Raw genomic sequence first — 17,507 nt, 5'->3', positions numbered from 1 at the left:
TGGATGGATGGATGGATGAATGATGGATGATGGATGAATGGATGATGGATGGATGGATGGATGGATGATAGATGATGGATGATGGATGGATGGATGATGGATGATGGATGGATGGATGATGGATGGATGGATGGATGGATGGATGATAGATGATGGATGATGGATGATGGATGAATGGATGGATGGATGGATGATGGATGATGGATGGATGATGGATGATGGATGGATGATGGATGATGGATGATGGATGGATGGATGGATGGATGATGGATGGATGGATGGATGGATGATAGATGATGGATGATGGATGATGGATGATGGATGGATGGATGGATGATAGATGATGATGGATGGATGGATGATGGATGATGGATGGATGGATGGATGATGGATGGATGGATGGATGGATGAATGGATGATAGATGATGGATGATGGATGATGGATGAATGGATGGATGGATGGATGATGGATGATGGATGATGGATGATGGATGGATGGATGGATGATGGATGATGGATGGATGGATGGATGATGGATGGATGGATGGATGATGGATGATGGATGGATGGGGTCTGGAACTGGAGCAGGTCTGAGGAGTCTCCAGAACAGTTCACGGGGGTTCAGCTGCTGTGACGGTCTGGAGGAGCAGGATGAGAGGCGACTGAGAGGCATTCAAGAGCAGCTGGGAATTCACAATGTTTACTGAAATAATTAAAGAAAGGACGAAATGAGACGCCAAACACACGTTTATGTCTGAAGCGTCTAATGTTAAAAACTCTCGTTGTTTCACAGAAATAACTTTGAAAAGTTCTAATGTGCAGGATCTCTCTCAGCAGACAGCAACCTGACCAGGATTTAGTTTTTCTTTTCATTCAGGAAACAAGTTCGCCGCATTGTTTACGACAACAAATCACCTCCTGAGATCTGATGCTTGTGTTTGTATTGCAGTCTAACTGAGAACAGAGGGAGTTCACCTCTGTAGGAGGAAACAAAAGATTGAATTTTTACATTCTATTGTGGCTAGAATGTGATTTTTGTACAAGGCATAAGTTACCTCAAAATATATCGCTTCACTTTCATATTTTCAAGAGGAGAAAGGAGAGGACGGTGAAATGTTGGACTGTCTGAGCACACTGGTCTCAGACTGAACCACAAAAGGTTTTTAGGCTTTAATATGAACAAGAAGTATAAAAGCACCACGAAGACCAAAGTGTCCATGACACTGTCACGAGTTTAATAAACAATAATAATAATAATAATAATATAATAATAAATAGTGATAAATGCATTTCCTTCCTTCTTTATCTGTATCAGTGGCTCTTTGTTATCTTCACCAGGTTGTGTTCGGACCGGTGAGCTCTGTATCGTACTCTGTGTTGTTTCATGGATTCCACACTTCGCTCCGCCCTGGTAGAAAGTGAAAACACACTTAAGAGTGTGTGTCTGTGCGGCTGGCGGGAGCTGTGTCCGAGCGCTGAAAGTGAGCTTAAGCACTGAAAGCCGCTTTAAAATTAATCTGGCCCTGTGTGGGATTAAAGGTTGTTGTGTGTTGATGTGAAGCTGGAGGAAGATGCCCCTCCCTCCCTCCCTCCCTCCCTCCCTCCCTCCCTCCCTCCACAGCCCCAGCCCCACCCCCACCCCACCCCACCCCCCGCGCCTCCCGGATCAAACCAAAACCTGGGAGAGGAGCCGAGCCACAGCGATCCCAGGACCAGACGACCGGACCCCGGACTCAGATCAACACCCTGAGATCAGCTGATCATCAGATGCTGGAGTGAGGACGAGCGGCCTGTACAGGAAACACAGCTGGAGGCCAGAACCCTGAGAGAGCAGCCAAATGCATCCATCAGCAGTGGAAGGACGGGTGAGGAACCAGGTCCAAACAGGTCACCAGTCCGTCGCCTTCGCACCAGGAGAACATGCAGTCTCCACTCTGAAAGACCTGTCTGGCGTTGGAACCCACGACCGTCTTGCTGTAAAGCAAGAGCACCAACCGCTGCCCCACCACACCACGACCGACAGCCAGTCCACGGAGGCTCCTGGAGGAGTGTGGAAACCAGGGCTCAACCCGACGGGACAAAGTTTTGGTCGAAAACATGGTGAAATGCAACTTTTGAAAAGGCGAGTGTTGACGGTGCACTGCAGTCATGTGATGAACAGGAATGTGGCGCGGAGCTCAGTCTTTAGGAACTTTTCTGACCATTCAGTCCTTCATCATCTGCATAAGTGGAGAACATTTCATCATCTAGACCAGGGGTGTTCAACCTGCGGCTCTGGAGCCACGTGTGGCTCTTCAGCCCCTCTGTAGTGGCTCCATGAAGCTTTCACAAGGTGTAGGTGAATGAATATTGAACTTATTTTTATTATAGTTCCACATCACAGTACTGCTCTAAATTATTCGTCGCTCTCAGTTCAAAAGCGATTCGAAAAATGGTAAAAGTAAAATTAGGGAAGCTAACAGGAACAGCTAAAACTACAAGAAATGTGGGAAAAAATGATAGAACGCCTTAAAAAAACAAGAAATTTCTAGAATTTCTAAAGGATGAACATAAATATGGTTGGAAAAAAGCCCGCAAAACTGCTGTAAAGGAGGTAAAATAAATGGTTTAAACAGCTAAAATTGAAAATTGATTTAAAATTGTCAACAAAAAAATACTTGAAAATAGGAGCAAAACTGTGAAAAATCAAGTACAAAAAAACAGGCTCTTTTTTAAACCAACACTATCGCCCCCTGCTGGAATTTTGTCAGTATTACAGCTTTTCTGCACTTCACCATTGGCTTCACGCTTTACCAGCAGAGGCTGGTGCTTGGGTTAGACATTAGCCGTTAGCCGTTAGCCGTTAGCCGTTAGCCATTAGTCGCTAGCCGGCGGCTGGGGCGAGACTTCTGGTTTCGGTCCAGACCAATCAAATGAGCCGGAATTCTTCTTCTGCCCGTCTAGTTAGAGTTCATTTGAGCCGACAGCGCCCCCAAACCAGCAGCTGCTGGAACTGCAGGACGTTGTTTGGTCCGTCAGTGGTCCGCTCTCAGGGCGCAGCAAGGCGAGCCAAAGGAAGGGAGGGGTTCTCACCCCCCACCCCCCAGGAGAGCCCAGTCCCGGACTCAGCCTGAGGCTGTACAGACGGAGCCACGGCAGCACCACCTGGTGGCCTGGTAGGCTAACTGCATGGTGTTCAGTGGTCCTGCTGTTTCCATGGAAACGGACGTGGTTTCCTCAAACTTTCCTGAAACACTCGAGACGCTGTTGTGTGAACTCGGCTCCAGGTTTCCCGTTCAGACCAGAGACACCAGAAGCTCCCCTCGTCCACAGAGCAGCGCTTCGCCCGTCTCAGCAGGTGAACCACAAAGCAGACGAGAGCAGCCAGAAAGAGCTGAAGCCACGTGTGCTTTATCCAAACGCCTGAACCTCCTGCTTCTCTGCTCACCAGCTGTCGAGGAAGAAGCGAAAGAGAAGAGTCCTGTCTCTGAGACGACACTGCCTCTCCTGCTCCGTCCAGCTGAACCCGGAGGATCACACTCTTCATCTGAAGCTGAAGATAAACAGTCGACTGACAGCACTAACTCATGATTAATCACTTCATCAGGCTCGGGGCTTCGTTTCAGTCTGAAAACTGGGTAACACTTTGCTTGAAGAACCCGGTGAAACACATAATAAGTAGTTATAAGCACTCATAAATGATCACAATGCTTTATAACCCGCTATACAGCATAGGGTTGGGGTTAGGGTTGGGGTTGGGGTTGGGGTTGGGGTTGGTGATCGTTTATAAGTGTTTATAACTATAGCTCCACGTGTTATAATGGCATTATAATGCTTTATAAATGTACTTTTAACGTGTTATACAGGAGAGCTTCAAGTAAAGTGTTACCGAAAACTGTGTTTTCAAAACAGACATTGTATTAAGCTGGTCTACATGGAGCTTTATTTTGAAGGACAATCCAACAGGAAATTCAGAAATCTGCTGAAACTTTAAACTGAGCGGACGGTTTGCACTAATGAATTTAACTTTATTTTATGGACTGAAAACTGCCTTCAAATGAAAAACAACACGATTTAAACAGTGTGATTAATCATGATTAACCACGTGATGAATCGAGATTTTCACAGGTAATGTTTTGACAGCCCTATATACATACTTTTAAAATGGATTTTCTTTTGTTTAAAAGTAAAAAATGTTTCCAAATGGTTCCAAAAAGCTTTTCAAACTTCATCCTAGTTTCGTGTTTAGATTAGATATTCGAAAGACTTCATATGTGAAAACACTGCTCACCAAAAAGAAGTTTAGCCTATTCCAAATTCATTTTCAGCTTTAACGTGTACTTTCATGAACCGGTGTGCCATTAGTACTTTATTGTTAGTATGGTTCAACTTAAGCTAGTTATGTACATCTACTCCACGTTTTAGTTCAAACTCCACTTTTGGATATAATCCGCAGTGAAACACTTCAGGCAGTTCAGTTCAGGACGCTGCCTTTTCTCTTTTATTTACAGTATTTTAAGAAGACGAGGATGAAACGGCTAGCTCTGAAGAAAACTACGTGTCCATGCCATTTTCTTCTTTTATTGAAAGTTCAACGTTAAAAAAACATTTAGAATGATGTGTGATGTGCACGTTTCGGGGAATATGGTTCCTGATCTGTAGATATTAAACCTTCACACGGTCTGCTGCTAAAGACACATTAAGAAAACAATCTGAATGAAGAAACACAATTTAAATTGATGCCAAAAAAATTCGAATCGGGAAAGAAGCATATATATTACACACACACACACACACACACACACACACACACACACACACACACACACACACACACACACCACGCACTAGAACACGGTTCTGCAACCTTCATAACCAAACGAGCCATGTTTTAGTGACTTCCCATCCGGAGGCATAAAGAACATTTAACCTTTAAAATGAGGCGTAAGCAGCTCAGGAAGCTTCACAGACAAAACTACATCTTATGATACATTCATGAAGTTTTAACTACAGTTCAGAATCGAGAACATTTTATTACATTGAACCTATTTTTGTTCCTGATTTTAACAGTTTTGTTCTTTCCAAGCTTTCTTGTTGACAGTTTTGAAATTTTAGCCAATTTACCTCTTTTTAAACAGTTTTCTGCGCTTTTTTCTGCCAAATTTCATTTTCTTATATTAGAAATTGGAGACATTTCAGGTCTTTTTAAGCTGTTCTATGTATTTTTCCCCATTTCTTGTGTTTTTTTCCTATTTTTCCCAATTTTATTTGGATCGTTTTTTATCCATTTTGAAGAAGGAGTGACGAATTATATAATAATTTAAAAATAAGTTAAATGTTTGTTCACATATCAAGTTGTGAAGGCTTCATGGAGCCGCTACAGAGGGGCTGAAGAGCCACATTGAGGCTCCAGAGCCGCAGGTTGAACACCGCTGCTCTGGACGCTGGGTGCTGCTGTACTGTGGTGATGCTCTGGATGGAAGCAGCGCGCGCGGCTGTGCCGTCCGCCCGGTCCAGAGGTCCTGAAGCCCGGCCGAGGGGCGAGGTGAAGGAGGACAGCGGGACGAGTCCGTGATGGAGGAGGAGGAGGAGGAGGAGGAGGAGGAGGAGACGCGCCGCTCGGAGCGCAGCAGGCCGACGCGCCCTCGCAGCGCGCGCCGCTGTTTATTCCCTCTCATCCCACAATATCCAGCATTATCCAGAGGAGCGCGCCCCCCGCTCCCCGACGCGCCGTCCCGCCCGGACAGGAGCGTCCCTGCGCCGCTGCCCTCCTCCTCCTCCTCCTCCTCCGCTCGGTCCTCCGTTCCCCTCCTCCGGGGGAGCCGCGCGCTCTCCGGCGGGGTTTTTCTCGCCACATTCGGATGTGGAGCGGTGAGCGCGCGGACAATGAGAGGGGCGGTAGGCGCACCTGTCTGCAAATGGCGCTCAGTGTGAAAACTGTCAACAAACGGTGCGATGCGCGTTCACCCACCTGCCGTCCTGCGCTCATCCACAACAAGAAAAGACCCGCGAGGAAGAAAGAAGGATCACTGGTCCGACCCGCGCATCAGACGCCCGCACGCGAGTTCATCAGATTTATCACACTGGCTTTAACAATGTGTTTAGGTTCAAGGAGCGAAGGATGCCAGTGGAGCGCGCGAGCCCTGAGCGAGGACTGACAGGAGGGGGGAGGGGAGGGGAGGGGAGGAGGGAGGAGGGATGGATGGGAATCCAGCGAAGTAAGAATTTGGAACAAAAAAAAACTGAATCCTGAGATTAAAGCCAGAGTAGAACCAGGGAGTGGCTTCAGTTCAGAATACTGAAGGAGGAACACCAAGGACATTTAACCAGACGGCAAATAAAGAATATGAATCAGTAACAGTGCAAAGCTTAGAAATGATAATAACATCAGAATAAAAGATTAATAATAGAAATCTAAAAGAAGAAGAGATCATGAGAGTCAGCCGTGGATGTGAGTCTGAAAATAGCCTGAGCTGCCATGAATAGCCTGCAGCCTGTCAGACAGCGTGCAGGGCCCAGCAGACCCTCTGCCCAGGCTGCAGCTCCTCCTCCTCCTCCCGAGGAAGGGGGGGGGAGGCAGCTCCTGCTCCAATCACAGCCCGGGAAGCTGCTGCTGCTGGCACAGCGCCACCATCAGTCACCAGGCTTCCCTGCACCATCACCCAGTCCTGATGGAGGGAGGAGGGGGGAGGATGGAGGGAGGAGGGAGGAGGGAGGAGGATGGAGGGAGGGAGGAGGGAGGAGGATGGAGGGAGGCTGACCCCGACAGACCCTCTGTCTGGTCCACTCCTGTCTTCCAGGTGATGCTGCGCCTGACGGAGAACACACTCGCCGCTGCTGGAAAAGCAGCAGAACGGAGACGTTCTGACAGAACCGAGACGTCAGGAGAACCGCAGAGAACCTCAGACGGTCTGCAAGAACTCAGAACTCAGAACAGGATTCAGAGATGAGAACCGCGGCATGAACCTTCAGGAGAGACCTTCTCAAGACCACTGACAGGTCCAGGTCTGAGCCCCTCCATCCATCCATCCATCCAAACATCCATATATCCATATATCCATCCATCCATCATCCATCTGTTCTGGTCTGGTCTGGTCTGGTCTGGTCTGGTGTGGTCTGGTCTGGTCTGGTCTGGTGTGGTCTGGTGTGGTCTGGTCTGGTCTGGTCTGGTCTGGTGTGGTCTGGTGTGGTCTGGTCTGGTCTGGTCTGGTCTGGTCTGGTCTGGTCTGGTCTGGTGTGGTCTGGTCTGGTGTGGTCTGGTCTGGTCTGGTGTGGTCTGGTCTGGTGTGGTCTGGTGTGGTCTGGTGTGGTCTGGTCTGGTGTGGTCTGGTCTGGTCTGCTGTGGTCTGGTCTGGTCTGGTCTGGTCTGGTGTGGTCTGGTCTGGTCTGGTCTGGTCTGGTGTGGTCTGGTCTGGTCTGGTGTGGTCTGGTGTGGTCTGGTGTGGTCTGGTGTGGTCTGGTCTGGGTCAGAGCCTGAGCCGAGGGGAAGGTGTGACCTGACGCCTCGTCCTGCAGATGGACATGTCTCCATCTGACCTGAGGACAGACGCTGCTGCAGGACGGCAGAGACCTGCTGAACAGCAGCTTTTGTCACAGTGATTTTGAAAGAAGCTGGTATTTTGTGCGACGTGTCCCCGTCTGAAGGTTTCCATGCTGCCACGGTTTAATGTGAGCAGGGGACAGAGGAGTGTACTCCTCCCAGCTGACAGTAGCTGCTCTCCACAGGGATGTGTACTGGGTCTCCACACAGTCATGCTGATGAGTGGCATATCTAAACCCATTACGGAGCCTTTGTCTGTTCAGTACAACACTCCTCTCACACACTCATGCAAACACTGCTCTCCCAACCACAACACAATGGAGACCCTGTCGGCCCCTCCCCCCCTCCTTCTGAGGAGCAGGTGTTGAACCAGACCGTCTGAGAGGTGAAGTGAAGAAAGCCTCGCCACAACACGCTGCTACAGCGCACGTCTGCTGACAACACTGACGCTCTTCACAAAGGGCCAACGAGGCTGAGGTCCTCCAACGTCTGCTGTACTGGACTGAAGGTCTCTATCAGCCTGGAGGTCTCTATCAGCCTGGAGGTCTCTATCAGCCTGGAGGTCTTCAGTACAGACCTCCATCCTCTGTACTGTTGCATGCTGGGACATCAGGCTAAATGTGTTTGAACCAGACAGACTCAACAAACTCATCATAAAGTCCAGAGCTGTGTTGGAGGTGGACTGTGTACAGGTGGTGCACAGGGTCTAAACTGAGGTCCATCCTGACCCGTGTCTGTCAGTCCTGGTCCTGGTCCACCGCAGGATCGCCTTCAGTCACAGGCTCAAAGATCCAAAGTGGTCCACCATCTCTGGAGATCCGTCCAGGCCGTGGACATCAGACTGAAGACCTCTCACTGTGCATGCTGGTTGATTCATTCTTCTTCTCTGGTCTCAGTCCTGCACATAGCGTTACTGACGTTTCACCTTCTGTTTGATGTGTTTGTGTTTTCTCTCCATCCATCCATCCATCCATCCATCCATCCATCCATCCATCCATCCTTTCCAGGGTGACCCGGCGGTGGATCCAGTCCCAGACAGGAACCCGGTCCAGCACGGCTCTCCACTGCACAGCTGGCTGTACGTCTGGACTGACAGTGGCTGAGGGGCTGTGCCATCATTCTACCCTGGACTGCAGTTTTACCAAGGAGAGAAAAAAACGACAACACTGTTCCAGAAGAAAGAAAAACTGTTTGACTTTCCCTCGTCCTTCAAAGTCCTGACAGAAAAAACAAAAGCACTGAGAGACGCAGAAGAACAAACAAAGAACATGCTCTACAATTCCAAATAAACCCCATGGATAGAGGGATGATGGATGGATGGATGATGGATGGATGGATGATGGATGGATGGATGGATGATGGATGGATGGATGGATGGATGGATGGATGATGGATGGATGATGGATGGATGGATGATGGATGGATGGATGGATGGATGGATGATGGATGGATGATGGATGGATGGATGATGGATGGATGGATGGATGGATGGATGATGGATGGATGGATGGATGGATGGATGATGGATGGATGATGGATGGATGGATGATGGATGGATGGATGGATGGATGGATGATGGATGGATGATGGATGGATGGATGATGGATGGATGATGGATGGATGGATGGATGGATGGATGGATGGATGATGGATGGATGGATGGATGGATGGATGATGGATGGATGATGGATGATGGATGGATGGATGGATGATGGATGGATGGATGATGGATGGATGGATGTATCGTGGATGGCTGGACTGGCAGATGGGTGGATGTGATGGAAGCAGTGGAGAGTATTATTTCCTGGTTTTCAAAGTTATACAGAATTAGGTCAGAGGTCAAGCGATGCCCGGTGAGTTCCACCTCCGTCGGTGGGTGCAGGGAGTCGGACTCGGGCCTGACGGAGGCCTCGGCTCTGGCGTGTTGTTCCCGCTCGTCCTCTGCCTCGGTGGCAGCTGTGCGGCGTCCGCCCCGCCTCTGGATTTGATGGCGATAATCCATTCAGAGTCAGAGACCACCTGTTCATCTATTTCCACTGCCCTGCTCTCTGCCGCCCCCTGCTGGACTCTCCTCTGAGCAAATATCCACCCAGGTGGCAGAACCAAACATCTGGGTAATATATTACCCAGAATGCAACAGGAGACGTTTTAAGGACATTTCACCAGATTTCCAAGAAGAAGAGCTCCCGCCACTCACCGTCGGTTCGGTGTGCCGGCCGTCAGCAGAGTCCAGGAGGCGAGGAAAGAGAGAAACACAGATCAGTGGAACAGTGTGTGTCATACACACTCCAGCAGCTGACACACACACTGCGAACACTGCGAGCGATGGAAATCAGGTCTGGATTTCATTATTTGGACTTTCTCAGACAGATGCTTCCAGAGGCCCCACTCCCCTACCCACAATGCAGTTCCCCTCAAAAAGCCAGACTGGCGGCTTCAGCAGGTGAGAGGAGCTCAGGTTCACCCAGATCTCATCTTGATTCAAAAAGTTAATCACATTAATCGCGTTTTACGTGGCGTGCTTTAAAACTCTGTTGTTTTGTATTTCAAGGTAGTTTTTTAGCCCATAATAAAAGGAGCGTCAGGCCAAACAGGAAGCTGCGACGCGCTAATCTCAGCACAGCAAATGAAATTCAACCAATCTCTGGTTTGGTTGAATTTTCATTTAGCTGCTAAAATTGAACTGACGTCTGAATAAACACAAAGAAGGAATTCTCTTTTTCACCTTTTTGGACGTTCTTTTAAAATAAATTGTCATGCAGAAAAACCTGAAACAATGCCGACATCAACAGTTTTAAAACTGAAAAAAGTCGCAAAATAATCTTGATGTTAAAAGTTAATCTTTTGACAGCCCTGCATAAATTAACTGAGATTAATGTGATTAACTGTGTCAGCCCTAAAACAGATGGTTCCAGACGTCAGCCTTTCCACTGTGACCCCTCAAACTGGCCCACAGCTGCCCCCCCGTGGGGTTCAGAGGAGGTCCTGGTCCCAGCGGGGCTCCGGGTCAGAGGAGAGAACCCGGTCCGTGGCCTGGGAGGAACCTCCTGTGGAACCAGACGGCCGGCAGAGAAACCTGAGCCTCGGGCTGCAGAACCTTCCCCGACAGACCGACGGCGCTGGCCGGAACAGAGACCGGGCCAGACCAGACCGGGCCAGACCAGACCGGGCCAGACCAGGCCGGGCCAGACCAGACCAGGCCAGACCAGACCGGGCCAGACCAGGCCGGGCCAGACCAGACCGGGCCAGACCAGACCGGGCCAGACCAGGCCGGGCCAGACCAGACCGGGCCAGACCAGACCGGGCCAGACCAGGCCGGGCCAGACCAGACCGGGCCGCCGTCTGAGGGTCTCACAGACCTGACGGGACCGCCGGACCACCGGAGCAGACCTCGGAGCAGCAGCAGGTTCTGATGTGTGTGTGTGTGTGTGTGTGTGTGTGTGTGTGTGTGTGAGAGAGAGAGAGAGAGAGAGAGAGAGAGAGAGAGAGAGAGAGAGAGAGAGAGAGAGAGAGAGAGAGAGTCATTATGTACACTGGCCCAGTTTACATGGTGTTTTTTCATTCCGATTGAAAACAGGTGTATTAAACACATCTGTATCCATGGGGACAGCGTACAAAGCGATCCTCGATCAGTCCTGGTTCTCCAGGGTCCTGGGCGAAGCGGACTTCCAGGTCTTCCTCTCTGCAGCAGCAGTCCTCAGTGTTCTATCTGCTGATCTCTGATCAGTAACGTCCCACTGCTCAGAGAGCCCCTCCCCCGGCCGGAGTCCTGCCCCGCCCGGCGCCACATCGCGCTGTAGAGCTCCGGGGCTCCGCTCCGCCTGCTGGTGTTTCGAATTAACTGGTGTCCGTGTTAACTTGTGATCAAGAGATGTTGAAAAACCAACTGAAACTTGTAGAGGTTCTAGTGAACATCAGTTTTCTACAGTTACAGTAAATTTATAAGTTTGAAGTCTTCTGTGAGTCTTATTTTAACATCTGCTGTTTCCAGAGTGTGTTTACAGGAATCTGTGACTCGTTACCATGGGAACCAGTTAATCCAGAACACCAGGCAGCGGTCCGCTGGTAGTCTACCACCGAGCTCTTTCAACAACTGGCTCCGTCTCTCCTCTCCAGTGTTTGTTTTCTCAGGGCTTTTATCAAAAAGTGTTTCTCAGCCACCGCCCAGTTCTTCTGCTTGTGTTTGAATTTCCTAATTCCTGCTTCCTGTTTCCTACTTCCTGTTTCCTGTCACGTCATCACGTCACTACGTACAAGGGAACGCATGGCAGAGCCAATAATCCGTTTCATCCGCTCCGCTGTTTATATGAGACATGGAGCCGATTACTGATCGGTGTGGACGACCTCGGACAATCGGATCCGAAATACAATCCGCTCCGAGTGCAGCGGATCCACTCGGTGTTTATATGACACATTTACAACCCGCTCCACCTCCAGTCCCGTTAGGAAGAGGATTTTTGGGTCAATGTGAACGTGGCCACTGAGACACACCTGGAATATGTATTCATTGGCCTTTCTTATCACTGTGGCTCCTCTAAAGGGTTCAAACACTGAGCTGCTGGAAACCTTTCAATGGGGCAGTTTCCCCTCAGAATCGGGTAGTTTCCCTCAGAATTCCCTGAATGGGGCAGTTTCCCCTCAGAATGGGGCAGTTTCCCCTTTAGAATCGGGTAGTTTCCCTCAGAATTCCCTGAATGGGGCAGTTTCCCCTCAGAATGGAGCAGTTTTCCCTCAGAACGGGGCAGTTTCCACTCGGAATGGGGCAGTTTCCCCTCAGAATGCTCTGAACGGGGCAGTTTCCCCTCAGAATGCTCTGAACGGGGCAGTTTCCCCCAGCACTGCAGCAGCTGCAGACTCACAGCTTGTAAAAACAGCAGAGCATCAAACAGCAGAGTCATGCAGAGAAACACTCACAGCAGCTCAGCTCCTCTTCGTCACACATCCGCCGCTGCCAGCCTCCCTCCTCTCAGCATCGCTCCATCAGCACAGGCTGCAGGGGGCAGCTGGGAGGAGCCAGGAGTGATGGGGAGGAGCCAGTAGCAGCTGGGAGGAGCCAGGAGTGATGGGGAGGAGCCAGTAGCAGCTGGGAGGAGCCAGAAGGAGCAGCAAGGACCATGGAGCCCCACCAAAGTGAAACTATGAGTTGCCGTACAAGACCTAACTCATTCTGGCCGTCTCACACAGATATATTCACCTCTCACACACCTATATTTATCTCACACACATATATTTTATCCTCTCAGATGCATACATTCTCCTAAATAAACAGACATATAAGCATATGTACGGGTCCTGTGGGCGGGTCCTGTTCAGGTCATAGTCAACATGGAGGGTGTGGTGGAAGCTGAGCGCTGCTGAAGCCATCGGGGTGTCAGGAAATATTTAATCATCCTCAGAAACAGCAGATCCTCCTGCTGGCTTCAGCAGCAGGTGGCTGGTTCATCTGCTCCAGACTGGACTCACAGCAGGGGGGAGAGAGAGAAACTCTTCAGATCTGCCAACGTCCCAGTGGCTTCAGCAGGACAAGCAGCTAATGCTAATGCTAATGCTAACATGCTAACGCTACACAAGGCCCAACTGGAGGATTAGCACAGTGTTTTTCAACCCCCTGGGTCGTCATGTAAAGGGGGAGTTGTGTTTTCCGTACAGATATGACACAGTAAATAAATATACATTGTGAAAAAAATCTCCGGAGCTTGATGCTAACGTCTATGGAAATACCCATTCACATGCTAACAGCACAACAGTCACGGAACTTGCTGGAACAAATTAAACTGAACATTTCACTGACTCAATACAAAGAACAAACTGTAATTATTTCATTAATAACTGGCATGTGCATGGCTCTGAGTCTGGTTCTGCAGGGTTCTTCCTGTTAAAGGGAGTTCTTTCTTCCCTCAGTCTCTTCTTGCTCATGTGGATCTGTGGGGTTTTCTCTGTAAAAGTGATGAGAAATGACTGTGTTGTAATCGGCACTTTATAAATAAAGCTGAATTGAATTGAATTGAATTGACATGCAGACATGGAGACATGGAGACATGGAGACATGGAGAAGAAGTCCATCCTGAGTCCTGCACCATTTGACTGACTGACTGATGAATTGGTGGGTGCGGTCCTGCCTCTATCCAGGCTTTACATGTAAAGCTGATCATTGTTCTGAGAGTTTTTTCAACCATATCAGCCATGCGGAGAATCTCGTCTGAAGTGAAAAAACACTGCTTGATGAAAGTTTCCACAGAGTGAAACCTGCCAGAGTCATGGTGCTGCTGGTGGATCAGTCTCCTGGGTGTTTGGAGAACATGGCGGTCTGATGCTGGAGATCGTCTGATCCCGAGAGCATGTCTGAGCGGAGCTGCTGTGTTGAGAGAGCCCAGCACAGCGCAGCACCCCGAGGCTCTGGGCGGCGAAGTGGGTGTAATCTGAGTGTGTTTGAGCTGTGCGAGCAGAAATGTGACCCTCTGTTCTCCTTACATAACGTCAGCCTGCTGCTGCTGCTGCTTCATTTAAAATTCACCACAGATATTTTTAGAGCAGGATCATTCAGCTTTCTATTCTTAGCTGAAGGAATAAAGGGAACGAGACACACAGGATATCTAAAAAAAATTAAATTTTAAAAAATATATATATATATATATATATATATATATATATATATATATATATATATATATATATATATATATATATATATATATATATACATCTCAAACAATGGCATAACCTGGAAATATTGAGATAATTCAAAACAGCCATGTCGCCCAGCCTTATCAATAGTCTGTATCCATTCATGCATTCACTAGTGATGGATGATTATTTTACAATTATGTTCACTCATTCAGAGATCAAGAGCAGATATCTGTAGCCAACTGCTCATTATTTTATTTTACCTTCAACTAGCTTTTATGATTAGAGCCTTTTTTTAATTGTTTATCCTATCATTCCAGATACTGAAGCAACTGTAGCTCCAACAGCATCTTTATATATAGAGAAGAACCAGCTGAAGCTTCGTGAGACCAAGAAGAAGCACACAATCACAGAAAGAAGCAGTGACGTTTTCACTGGTTCTTCTGCGATGCTTTTATTCCGTTCAGGGCTCATAGCAGTGATTTTTGGTTGATCGGGTATCAACTCGCTGATCTTTTCTCCACGGAGCCTGTTTCCATCCTGCCTGAATCGGATGAACCGCAGCATGAGACTTTCAAACTTTTTAAACTTTTACATTGTTTATATTATATTCCCAACACAGAAGTAAGAATGAAGTGTCGGATCGGGAGGGTGTTAAGTCAGAGTGATCAGGACGTCCCTAGAAATGGACACTGGTTGAGACTCAGAACCGGTGAACTCAAATGCACAACTCAAAATCTGGTGGATTTTAATAAGAAGTCTTTTATTTTGCTCAGAGTTTAATATATATATATATATATATATATATATATATATATATATATATATATATATATATATATATATATATATATATATATATGTATATATATAAATAACAAAAGGCATTCACAAGGAGGATCAAAAATACTGAAATCAAAAACTGCTGAGGGTGGAAAACATGGAAACCCGATCTGTGACAAGACGGTCTCTGACAAAACCAGACAAACTGGCAAAAAGACAGAGAGAGACAGGGGTCGTTTCTACATGAGGGACGAGACAAGAGGTGAAAGGAAGGTAGGCAAGGAAGAGCGTGAAGACAACCAGAACCCAGGCTGAGGCCAGCACTAAACATCAACACACTTCACAGACAAAACGTATATTCTCAACGTTTTCAGAGCCAAGAGGCCAAGTCCCAGATTAAACATATAATCCTTCAAAACGGAGTGATAAAATGACGTGAGCTGACAGGGTGAGCTCTCCTTCCCACTCCGTCAAATCATAACTTAATGATGGTTGTAGGAGTCGTTTAAACAGATCAGTCTGTCCAATAATGCCACCTGGCCAGTCCGGAGACGAGACGCAGCTTTTCAACCAGCATCTTCAGTAACTCCTCATCACTCCACCTCCTCTCAGCAAGAAGCCCGGTTCAGCTGGAGTCAAAGCCTTATCGGGAACCAGCGTCTGAAACGCTAACTTCCTCCATAAAGAGCTCAGCGGAGGATGAAGCGACGGGGCCACATTAGACCGCAGGAGCATCATTGTAGAATGAACTTTCCCAATTAGTTCAGTCCGTCTCTTCGGTAGGATGGAGCAATGTGAAGTTCACATTCTGCCCGAACCAACGACCCATTGACATGTCGGCCCAACAACCAGCCAAACAGGAAGTAGAGCTGCTGCCAGCAGTCCGGGCGGTCCAGCATGAGGATCTGTCAGTCCACTCATCCCTTCATGTGTACAGGATCTGTCAGTTTTCCACATCCTGTTCTGTCAGTGTAAAACGCACCGCTGTGCATGCTGGGAGTATTCCGTTGCCGAGAAGCCGAGCAGCCATCTTGTTCTAATTTGATCTCCAGGAGCAGAGAGACCCCGGGTGACGAGATTCTCCAATCAGGTGCTGCTCGGTAACTCTGAACTCTACATGCTACATGCTACATGCTACAGGCTAAAGCGTTTCAGGGCTCACACACTGGTTGATGTAACTCTAACCCTACAAAAACCAAACAGTTATTTCTATTGATCAGGTAATTGGCGGCTGGTTAGTAGCAGCAGCTGGTTTCAACACCTCTCTGAAGCTTTCCGACCTGTTCTGACTGGAGCAGGATGAAGGTCACATGACCGTCCACTAACTCTGCATTGTTTTCTTCATACATTCATGATTTTATTAGCAAGTTGTTCAGAGGCTGCAGCCGTTCAGGAGCCGTTCAGGAGCCGCTCAGGAACCATTCAGGAGGCGTTCAGGAGCCGTTCAGGAACCATTCAGGAGGCGTTCAGGAGCCGTTCAGGAACCATTCAGGAACCATTCAGGAACCATTCAGGAGCCGTTCAGGAGCCGCTCAGGAGCCGTTCAGGAACCATTCAGGAACCATTCAGGAGCCGCTCAGGAGCCGTTCAGGAGCTGTTCAGGAGCCGATCAGGAGCCGCTCAGGAACCATTCAGGAGCCGTTCAGGAGCCGTTCAGGAGCCGCTCAGGAGCCGTTCAGGAACCATTCAGGAACCATTCAGGAGCCGCTCAGGAGCCGTTCAGGAGCTGTTCAGGAGCCGATCAGGAGCCGCTCAGGAACCATTCAGGAGCCGTTCAGGAGCCGTTCAGGAGCCGATCAGGAGCCGCTCAGGAGCCGCTCAGGAACCATTCAGGAGGCGTTCAGGAGCCGTTCAGGAACCATTCAGGAGCCGTTCAGGAGCCGCTCAGGAACCATTCAGGAGGCGTTCAGGAGCCGCTCAGGAACCATTCAGGAGCCGTTCAGGAGCCGTTCAGGAGCTGTTCAGGAGCCGATCAGGAGCCGCTCAGGAGCCGCTCAGGAACCATTCAGGAGGCGTTCAGGAGCCGTTCAGGAGCCACTCAGGAGCCGCTCAGGAACCATTCAGGAGGCGTTCAGGAGCCGTTCAGGAACCATTCAGGAGCCGTTCAGGAGCCGCTCAGGAACCATTCAGGAGGCGTTCAGGAGCCGTTCAGGAACCATTCAGGAACCATTCAGGAGCCGTTCAGGAGCCGTTCAGGAGCCGCTCAGGAGTCACTCAGAAACCATTCAGGAGCCGTTCAGGAGCCATTTAGGCGCCGTTCAGGAGGCGTTCAGGAGCCACTAAGAAACCATTCAGGAGCTGCATGAACATTTCCATCTGTCTGTCTGTGAACCAAGCAGGACCAGCCAGAGGAGAAGGTAAAACATGTGTCTTCTTCTCGGTCCTTTGTTGCCACTGGGTAAGAGTTCTCAGTAGACTGCCTTTTCCACCACGAAGAACCAGGTTCTGGTTCATCGCTGGCACCACTTCCAGTGTTCCAATCTGGCTCCCTCTGAGAATCGTCTGTTTTTCTGTCCATTGAAAAGGAGCCCAGAGAGGGCCACGTCGTTAACCCCACCCCCCACCCAAACCCCCACCCGGG

At 48.9% G+C, this 17,507-nt stretch overlaps 1 protein-coding gene across 1 annotated transcript in view; it reads right to left on the bottom strand.

Annotated features, from left to right (window-relative positions):
• LOC115409656 (protein 4.1-like) overlaps nt 1–6,135 on the bottom strand; it is a 48,321-nt gene extending 42,186 nt beyond the window's left edge. Inside the window, exon 1 of the mRNA XM_030120916.1 lies at nt 5,951–6,135. The gene's annotated coding sequence lies outside the window, so the exon portion shown is untranslated. The remainder of the gene's footprint in view (nt 1–5,950) is intronic.
• Between the last annotated feature and the right edge of the window lie 11,372 nt (nt 6,136–17,507).

This window comes from Salarias fasciatus, chromosome 22 (genome assembly GCF_902148845.1).
Source record: "Salarias fasciatus chromosome 22, fSalaFa1.1, whole genome shotgun sequence".
NCBI lineage: Eukaryota > Metazoa > Chordata > Actinopteri > Blenniiformes > Blenniidae > Salarias > Salarias fasciatus.
This window is presented reverse-complemented; position numbering and strand designations above follow the sequence as displayed.